This window comes from Cebus imitator, unplaced genomic scaffold, assembly GCF_001604975.1.
Source record: "Cebus imitator isolate Cc_AM_T3 unplaced genomic scaffold, Cebus_imitator-1.0 Scaffold762, whole genome shotgun sequence".
Taxonomy (NCBI): domain Eukaryota; kingdom Metazoa; phylum Chordata; class Mammalia; order Primates; family Cebidae; genus Cebus; species Cebus imitator.
The window spans coordinates 123,159-133,493 of record NW_016108077.1 but is presented as its reverse complement, the minus strand read 5'-3'; positions in this window follow the sequence as shown (position 1 = coordinate 133,493).

Below are 10,335 nucleotides of genomic sequence, written 5' to 3'. Positions count from 1 at the left end.
TAGAGACGGGGTTTCACCATGTTGACCAGGATGGTCTCGATCTCTTGACCTCGTGATCCACCCGCCTCGGCCTCCCAAAGTGCTGGGATTACAGGCTTGAGCCACCGCGCCCGGCCTAAAAGGGTAAATTTTATGCTATGTAAATTATAGTTCAATGTAGCTGTTATTTTTCTAAAAAAATAGTCTTCACCTTTGAGTAATTAAACAGTTGACAAAAGTGATTACCATAGGTAGCTTTTACATATTTGCATCTGTTACGAAAGCACGCGCGCGCGCACACACACACACACACACACACACAGAGAGAAATCAGGCAGTTGAATAGAATCAACTACCATTTTGACAGCCTTCAACCATCTCCTCCCAGTGCAAATAACACAAGACATCAATGTTTTGGGCAGAGATAAAATCAGAAGTCATTTTATTGTTGATACTATGCAGAGGAAGTAAAGTGGTGGTTGGTAGTATCATGTTATCTTCTTCCCTTCCAGCAATGACCATCACAGTGGACAGTGGGCAGGTTGCTTACGGTGCTTAAGAGTCCATGCAGACTGTTTATTTCTACCAGGCAGTCACCATAACCAACAATTCCTGAGCTGGGCATGGTGGTACATGCCTGTCTCCCAGCTAGTTGGGGGCTGAGTTAGGAGGATCACTTGCGCCCAGGACGTCGAGGTTGTAGTGAGCTGTGATCATGCCACTGCACTCCTGAGCGACAGAGGGAGACCTCTTTTCTAACAACAAAATAAAGAACCAACACATTCCCAGAATACCTACTTAGAATCAGAAAAACTCAAGGCATGTTGAATACCCACATAATGTCCCTAAAAACAAAAATAAAGAATAAAAAGTCTCTAAACTTCTCATTACAGAAACCATCAAACTATCAAACATAAATAGAGTGAATAGCAGAATAAATCCCAGTTTCAACAGTTCTCAGCTGACAGCCAATCTGGTTTCACCTTCCCCCATCTACCTCTGCTCCTCCATATAACATATAATCTTACCCGTCAATATCTCAGTATATAAAAACACACACATAGCCGGGCATGGTAATGCCAGGCACAGGAGGCTGAGGCAGGTGGATTGCTTGAGCTCAGAAGTTTGAGACCAGCCTGGGCAACAGGAAAAAACCCTGTCTCTACAAAAAATACAAAAATTAACCTGGTGTGGTGGCACACGCCTGTACTCCCAACTACTCAGGAGGCTGAGGTGGGAGGATCACTTGAGCCTGGGAGACAGAGGTTGCAGTGAGCCGTGATGGCAAAATGAGACCCTGTCTTAAAAACAAGAAAACACACACACATACAAAACATATTCAAATTTCTCTTATCTTACAAACTTTTAAAAAAAGTTTATATAATGTCCTTTTTATTATTATCTCTATTCTCCATGGAAATGTGAATAGCAATTGCCACTATTTACAAAAGCAGCTATTGTGTGCCAAACAGTTTACTGGGGGTTTTCCACATATTTTCCAATAAAATGCTTGCATCAATCATAAAAGTTGGTTATTATCACCCACCCATCCACCATCTCCCAGCTCAAGGAGTTTGAGTGTCCCAGCCAAGGTTCAAAGATGGGTCAGGCTGGCTGACTTAATCTCTATTTCCCACTCCTGGTTCTCCCATGCCCGTCTTTACTATAGGGCTGAACTGTCCAATAGTGTGGACGCTAGCCACGTGTGGCACAGTTGTTAAAGCCTAGCTAACACCCAATTTGAGATGTGCTATAAGATCCACAAAGATTTCAAAGACTTAGTACAAAAAAAGAATGTAAACTATCTCATTAGTAATTTTTATATTGATTGCAGATTAAAATGATAATTTTTGATATATTGAGTTAAATAAAATATATTATTAAAATTAGTTTCTGTGTGTATTAGTCCGTTCTTATGCTGCTAACAAAGACATACCCAAGACTGGGTGATTTATAAAAGAAAGAGGTTTAATAGACTCACAGTTCTATTGTGGCTGGGGAGGCCTCACAATCACAGCACAAGGTGAAGGAAGACCAGGGTCACGTCTTACATGGTAGCAGGCAAGAGGGCTTGTGCAGGGGAACTCCCATTTATAAAACCATTAGATCTCATGAGACCTATTCACTATCCCGAGAACAGCATGGGAGAGCCCCTCCCCCATGATTCAATTACCTCCCACCAGGTCCCTCCCACGACACATGGGAATTATGGAAGTTATAATTCAAGATGACGTTTTGGGTGAGGGGACACAGCCAAACCACATCACCATGTCTCTTTATATTTCTCAAAAAATCATGGTAAAATACATAGAACGTAAAATTGGCTGTCTTGACCAGTTTTGTAGGTACAGCTCAGTAGCATTAAGCACATTCACATTATTGTGCCACCACTGCCTCCCAAGGATGGATGGGTGATACCAGGGAGGTGAAAGCCAGGCTTCTGGCTGTCCTCTGCATGATTACTTCCAAACAGGGAAGACGCTTTGCAGCCAAATGGTGACCACAAATCAATTGTAGGGAATGTGTCTACTTTACAAGTATAGATTTACAAATTAGGATGTCCACAGCTGTATCGTTTAAGGTAGGAAACCTAAGCTATCAGCAATAGGGGATTCAAGAAATTATGCAAAGACATTGAATGGAATCTTTGATGGTCATTAAAGTGACGTTTTGGAAGGCTATTTTATGACAAAAAGGGTATCTAATCTATATTATGAAAGGTGGAGTTCACAAAACAGGATGATTCTAATTTTGTAAAAGAATGTATATGTGGAAATAATAAAAATGTGGAGTGATAGGATTATGCATAACTTAAATTTGTTCTTTTTTTTTTTAGGCAGAGTCTCATTCTATCACCCAGGCTGGGGTGCAGTGGCTTGATCTTAGCTCACTGCAACCTGTGCCTCCTGGGCTTAAGTGATTCTCCTGCCTCAGCCTCCCCAGTAGCTGGGTTTACAGGCTGGCACCACCAGGCCTGGCTAATTTTTGCATTTTTAGTAGAGATGAAGTTTTACCATGTTGGCCAGGCTGGTCTTGAACTGCTGACTTCAGGTGATCCGCCCACCTCGGCCATCAAAAGTGCTGAGATTATAGGCATCAGCCACCAAGCCTGGCCTTTTTTTTTTTTTTTTTTTTTGAGATAGAATCTCATTCTGTTGCCCAGCTGGAGTGCAGTGGTATAATCCTGACTCACCGCAACCTCTACTTCCCTGGTTCAAGTGAACCTCCCACCTCAGCCTCCTGAGTAGCGGAAACTAGAGGCGGGCACCACCGCATCTGGCTAATTTTTGTATTTTTTCTAGAGACAGGGTTTCGCCATGTTGCTCAGGCTGGTCTCAAACGCCTGAGCTCAATCGACCCAAAGTGCTGGGATTACAGGTGTGAGCCGCCTCATCCAGCCTTAATTTTCTTATGTAGCCTTTTTCTATTGTTTCCCAGATTGCAACGTAAGCGTGTATTTCCTAATTGGGAAAATATAAAGTGACACATTAAGAAAAATAAGGCTCCCACTTCAAGGTGAACAGACTGTTGCTTTGTCCGGAATCGCCTGTGCCTCCTTTGTTGTCTTATGGAGATTTGTGGGAGGGGAACCTAGAGGAATGTTGGTAGGGGTAGGGGGAGCTGAATAGGAGCTTCTGAGACAAAAATCCTAGAGCTGTTGCTGCCCCACGTGCCCCGGCCTTCCCTGGGGCCCTGGAAGCCAGGAATCTGCCCTCTGCTCCAGGTGCTGAGTGAGAACTCTAGGTTTAGTAGCTTCTGATGCTGGCAGACCATTGACCCTCTTGATTAAAATGCACCATCCACATAACTCAGTAATAGAATTAGAAGGCAATTCCTCCCTCAAATGGGCTGCGGTTGAGGCTGCGCAAACAACGTGCGTTTTGCTCCACTTTGATTTGGCCTAATGTGTTGGTAAAAGGGTCCATTCCTGAGATGTCTTGTACTTAATTACGTATGAACATGGCAGAGAGTGGAGGCCCCTAACAACATGCCCAGTGGTTAAGTGAGCATCCAAATGGGCAATCAATAATTTACTAAAATATTTAAAATACCTCCTGGCTTCCTGTGACGGGAAGAGTACGGCTTGTGTGTGGCACTTCATTGGCTGTTCTGCAGGTGGAGGTCTCCCCTGCTTTTCTGGTCTGTCTGCTTCTGAGCTTGGGCACATCTGCCCATTTTCTCCACAGCTAGACAGTGGCCTTGCAAAAAGAGATCTCATCACATGACAACCCTGCTTTAAACATCTATTGCACTTGCCTGCCCTCACCTACAGAGGCAAGCTCAGGATACAAGACAGTTATTCCATTTATTTATTAAATGCCATCCAAGGCCTTTCTGGCTTCTTGCTGCAGGCTCCGCCCCTCCACGCTCTATGTGGCTTCTCACTGGAGACTTTGCTCTGGCCAGCCCATCCTCCCTTACCTCTACTCGCACTTCACCTGGTCAGCACCTATGTACCTTAGCCGGCGTGGTTCAGGCCTCCTCTCTCCAGGAGGATGCTCTGACCATCCTCTCTGGGGACTCCAAAATTTTTCATGTATGTCTCTTATCTTACACTTGAACCTCACTGTGTTTTATGGTCTGATCGTGTCTGCCACCCCTACCAAACTGTGGGCTGGTGCCATGAGAAACCCGGATCTTTTTTTTTTTTTTTTTTTTTGAGTCTCTCTCTGTCGCCAGGCTGGAGTGTAGTGACACGATCTCGCCTTACTGCAACCTCTGCCTCCGGGGTTCAAGCGATTCTCCTGCCTCAACCCTCCAGAGTAGCTGGGACTACAGTTGCACCACCATGCCCAGCTAATTTTTTTGTATTTTTAGTAGAGACGGGGTTTCACTATGTTGACCAGGATGGTCTCGATCTCTTGACCTCGTGATCTGCCCGCCTTGGCCTCCCAAAGTGCTGGGATTACAGGTGTGAGCCACCGCACCTGGCCTTTACCTGGACCTTTAGTTAATCCTTTTATTGGGTGGATACTGCCTAATAAATGAGTGAATTAGAAGCGTAGGAGTCCTGGCATGGTGGTTATGATCAGTGTTGGTGGTTAAAGATTCTCTCCCTGTCCTCCTTCTTGAATTAACAAGTTCCTCTGAATCACCTACCCTTGGATGATTAGCTTCACAGGGGATTCGCTTTCTTATTCTCTAGCTGCAAGAGCTGAGGTCTGGAAGGGTTAACTCATTTGCCTGAAAGATACCAATGGGGCCACGGGCCCTAACGTATGCAGATTTCCTGACTTCCAGGGTCCTCTTTGTCTCTGGGATCATGTGGGTCATTGTCCTCACGGTCATCACCATCAGCATCAGCATTGTGTCAAAATCATGATAGGAAGGAAATAAGAGGAAAAGTTCAGAAAGGACTAAGAGAAGATTCTTTACCATATTTCTTTTAGATTACTTACAATAAACTTGGTTCTGAGCAATTTAAAAATGATTGTTGTTCTGAACCTTAAACAGGTAAATATGGAAGAACACAAAACCCATTTCAGATATTTTCAGTGATATTTACTGGGCTGTACCATTGACTCCCCAGATGTTTAGCAAAATGTTGAGCACGTTCAATATATATTTGTTGAGTGACTAAAACAAATGCCTACTCTGTCCCCAGAACTGGATGCTGCCTTAATTTAATCCTCAGAGCAACCTGCAAGGTCTTAAGTGTTGTGCCACACTGATTATGACATGTGGCTTAGTTACGTTGTGGCTTATCCAAGGCAGATTTGATTTTAAATCTCTCTGGTGACATTCCAACTATAGAATGCATTGCTCTGCATCTAGTGAATCCTTAATAATTATTAATTAATGAGGGTGCCTTCTCAGTCTGAATGCTTAAACCACACGCTCTCTGAATATGATGGGAGTTGCAGCATATTTTAATTAAATACTGACAACTTTAATTTTGATTGCTCACTCTAATACTCCTGAGCTAATAGCACCAAGCTAATGGCTTGTTCATTTTGGGAGATATTAACAGCAGGGCATTGCCTTTTACCCAAACATAAGATCATAATAATTAAAATCTGATATTGCTCAAAATGAACTCCTTTAATGTAATTTATATCCCCAAAACACACATAGATGCAGGCATGTAAATGCCAACATTCCCAAGAATTTACAGCCCCTTAGAGAAACTCTGTCCATTCTTTTCCAAAATGAAAAGTTTTCTATTGACGTGATGAAAGACTCCTTACTAGGTTCAGGGGAAATGTGTATTTCCACTGATCAATTTCTGAGTTTCCCAGAAGAGGGGAGCCACAGAGAAATCCTGAAAACTAATGGTTGTGGGAGCGAAGTCTATTTGTACTTTATTGCAGCAATCAGAGCCTAAACCACTGAATCAGAGAGTGAGACAAAGAAAAATCTTATTGTATGTGTGGGGGAGTGGGGAGCGGGCGGGAGACTGAGCATGAGGGAGAGATGGGATCTGCATATACAAAGAGATGGAATAATTTGAAGAGAGGATACAAGAAAGCAAATATAACATATTGCATTGATTAATGCCTTCCACCAACTTATTCTGAGTGCTTATTGGGTCCCAGGTATTGGAGACCTAATGGTGTTTGTTCTAGGGTATGATCCTTAATGAGAGGTCCATGTGTGGGCTTGGGGGGAGGTGCTATGAACCCCCTGAAATTGTACGTAAAATCTCATGTTTGTGGGCACATGTGGGTGAGGTTAGAAATAGATTGGTCCGTTTTTTTTTTTCCTGAGGACAAAGTATACAGCATGCGTCACATTTTCTAATCCTTTGGGAACCCCCAAAAGGTGAGTAACCAAGATAATAGAATTTGACACCTCTACTCTTTCCCCAGAAAGAATGAACAAACCAAAGTCAAAACCAAACAAGGCAATGAACAAAGATATTTTTCTTTAGTTTTACTTCCTTTACTTTTGTATAGTCGAAAAGTATTTTCTACCAAAACCTTAGGAAAAAGCCTCACCCTTACATTCCAAAGGCAATAAAAAGGCTACCAAGATCAGGTGCGGTGGCTCATGAATATAATCCCAGCACTTTGGGAGGTAGAGGCGGGCAGATCACCTGAGGTTGGGAGTTCGAGATTCGCCTGGCTAACATGGTGAAATCCCATCTCTACTAAAAATACAAAAACTAGCTGGGCATGGTGGCATGTCCCTGTAATCCCAGTTACTCCCAAGGCTGAGCAGGAGAATTGCTTGAACCTAGGAGGTGGAGGTTGCAGTGAGCTGAGATCGTGCCACTGTACTCCACCCTGGGCAACAGAGCAAGACTTATCTAAAAAAAAAAAAAAGCCACGTAATATAGTGAATTACAGGATGCAATTCATTGACAAGCTATTAGCAATGAGGTCATGCCATTAGAGACAATTTGAACTAATAATCCCATTGCTAATCCTTGCTTGAGTCTATGTAAATAATTCTCAGTGGGACGAGAAGTATAAGTCAGAGGCATCTTCTCCAGCCATGCTTTTCTGAGTGTTTATTATATACCAAGCATTATTTCAAAAGCTTTACCTGGAAGGTGTAACGAAACCTCACAGCTATTTTCTGAAGATGGGTATTATTACCAGCCCTATTTTACAGACAAGAAAACAGGTTCAAGGTGGTTCAATAACTTGTTTAATTTCCAGAGCTAGAAGTTTCCTGTTATCTTCATCCTTTCCCTTAAGAAAAGTTACAAATGGGCTGGGCACAGTGGCTCATGCCTATAATCCCAGCGCTTTGGGAGGCTGAGGTGGGTGGATCATGAGGTTAAGAGACCCAGGCCATCCTGGCTAACACGGTGAAACCCTGTCTCTATTAAAAATACAAAAACAAAATTAGTTGGGCATGGTGGTGTGTGTCTGTAGTCCCAGCTACTCAGGAGGCTGAGGCAGGAGAATCACTTGAACTGGGAGGCAGAGGTTGCAATGAGCCAAGATTGTGCCACTGCACTCTAGCCTGGGTGATAGAATGGGACTCCATCTCAAAACAAAAGAAAAGCTATAAATGACAGCACCGTAAAGGTGAGCTAGATGTCAGGAAATGGAAGCAACTATATAATCTCAAGACAAAACAGTTTTCTTGCATGAGACAATTAATTAATTTAAATAGTGTTTAATAGTTGGTTTGCTAGGGCCCAGTTTCTTAGCAGAATTCATCTTTGTGTTTCTAGAACTAGAGGATTTGAACCGAGGTGGTGCAGTCAGGTTGGGAGGAAGTGGGAAGATTTTTGAGACGGAGTCTCACTCTGTCGACCAGGCTGGAGTGCAGTGGCACGATCTCAGCTCACTGCAACTTCTGCCTCCTTGGTTCAAGCGATTCTCCTGCCTCAGCCTTCCAAGTAGCTGGGATTACAGGCGTGCACCACCACGCCCAGCTAAATTTTGTATGTTTTAGTAGAGACAGGGTTTCACCACGTTAGCCAGGCTGGTCTCGAACTCTTGACCTCAAGTGATCCACCTGCCTCAGCCTCCAAAGTGCTGGGATCATAGGCATGAGCCACTGCGCCTGGCCCAGAAGTAGGGAATTATTAAGGAAGTGGAACCGAGGTGAACTACCCAATTTCAAAACCACTGTCAACACAGCCTGGCTGAACTGAAGATTTTTCTTACCATCTGGATGGTGGTTTAGAGTTTCCCTGCCTCTTATGGATGGCCATTTAAAACAACTTATTTTGACATAATTTCATGCTGGCAAGAATAATACAAAGAATTCCTGTATATCTTTCATCCAGATTCCATGACTATTGACATTTTACCACATCTGCTTTTTCCTTCTCTCTCTAAAGAAACATATTCATTTTATTTTCTTTTTCATGGAGACATAATGATGCTCTTTTTTCCCTTCAGGGTGTATTTCCCCAAAACAAAGACAATCTCTTCAATAACCACAGTGCAAGGAACAAAATCATGAAACTATCAATGATATGGTTTGGTTCTGTGTCTCCACCCACATCTCATGTCAAATTGTAGTCCCTAATGTCGGAAAAGGAGCCTGATGGGAGGTGATTAAATCATGGGGGCGGATTTCGCCCTTGCTGTTCTCATGATGCTGAGTGAGTTCTCACGAGATCTGGTTGCTTAAAAGTGTGCAGCACCTCCTCCTTTACTCTCCAGCCATGTAAGATGTGCCTGCTTCCCCTCACCTTCCACCATAATTGAAAGTTTCCTGGGGACTCTCCAGCCATGGTACCTGTACAGCCTGCAGAACCCTGAGCCAATTAAACCGCTTTCCTTTATAAACTACCTAGTCTCAGGTATTTCTTTACAGCAGTTCAAGAACAGACCAATACAGTCGCTGATAAAATACTATTAACTCATCTACAGATTTGACTCAGATTTTACCAATTTTCCCAATCCTATCAGCAAAAGAAAAATCCTAGATTATATATTGCACTCAGTTTTCACATCTCTTTGGTTTCCTTTAATCTGGAACAATTTCTCAGTCTTTTTTGTCTCCATGACATAGATCTATATATATGTATTTTCTTTTTGAGACTGAGTCTGGCTCTTGTTGCCCAGGCTGAAGTGCAATGACATGCTCTTGGCTCACTGCAACCTCCATCTCCTAGGTTCAAGCAATTCTCCTGCTTCGGTCTCCCGAGTAGCTGGGATTATGGGCGCCTGCCTCCATGCCCAGCTAATTTTTTTTGTACTTTTAGTAGAGATAGGATTTCTCCATGTTGTACAGGCTGGTCTCGAACTCCTGACCTCAGATGATCCACTTGCCTCAGTCTCCCAAAGTGCTGGGATTACAGGTGAGCCACCATATCTGGCCTGACACAGACATTTCTTGAAAAAGTACAGGGCAGTCAGTTATTTTGTCACGTTTTCCAGTTTGAGTTCTCCTAATGTCCTGATTAGATTCAGGTTATGCACTGTTGGCAAGAATATCACAGTGGTCATGTTGTGCTCTTTCCAGTGCATTGTATCAGGTGGTGCACAACACATCTCGTCACTGGTGATACTGTCCTTGGCCTTCTGGTTAAGCTGGTGTCTGCCATGCTTCTCCACTGTGAAGTCACTATTAAGTCACTAACCATCCTCCTTATTTTTACATTAACGAATTGTTTAAAAATTTTGGTAAAATATATATAACATAAGTCAACCATTTTCACTGTTTTTACATGTCCAGTTGTGTGGCATTAAGTACAATCACATTATTGTATAGTCATCACCACCATCCAGCCACAAAATCGTTCTAAGTCTGTAGTTTTTAAAGTCCTTTGCAATATTAGGCTGAAATCTTCCTCCCTACAGCTTTCCTACAACAGGTTCTTGTTATTGACGGTAGTTAACCAAGGAGGACTCTTGTCTTGGGTTGAGAAGGTGAATTGAAGGTCACACTCATCATCTACTTCCTGCTTTGAGACTACCTAAAAAACCTGTTATTTTTCTGACA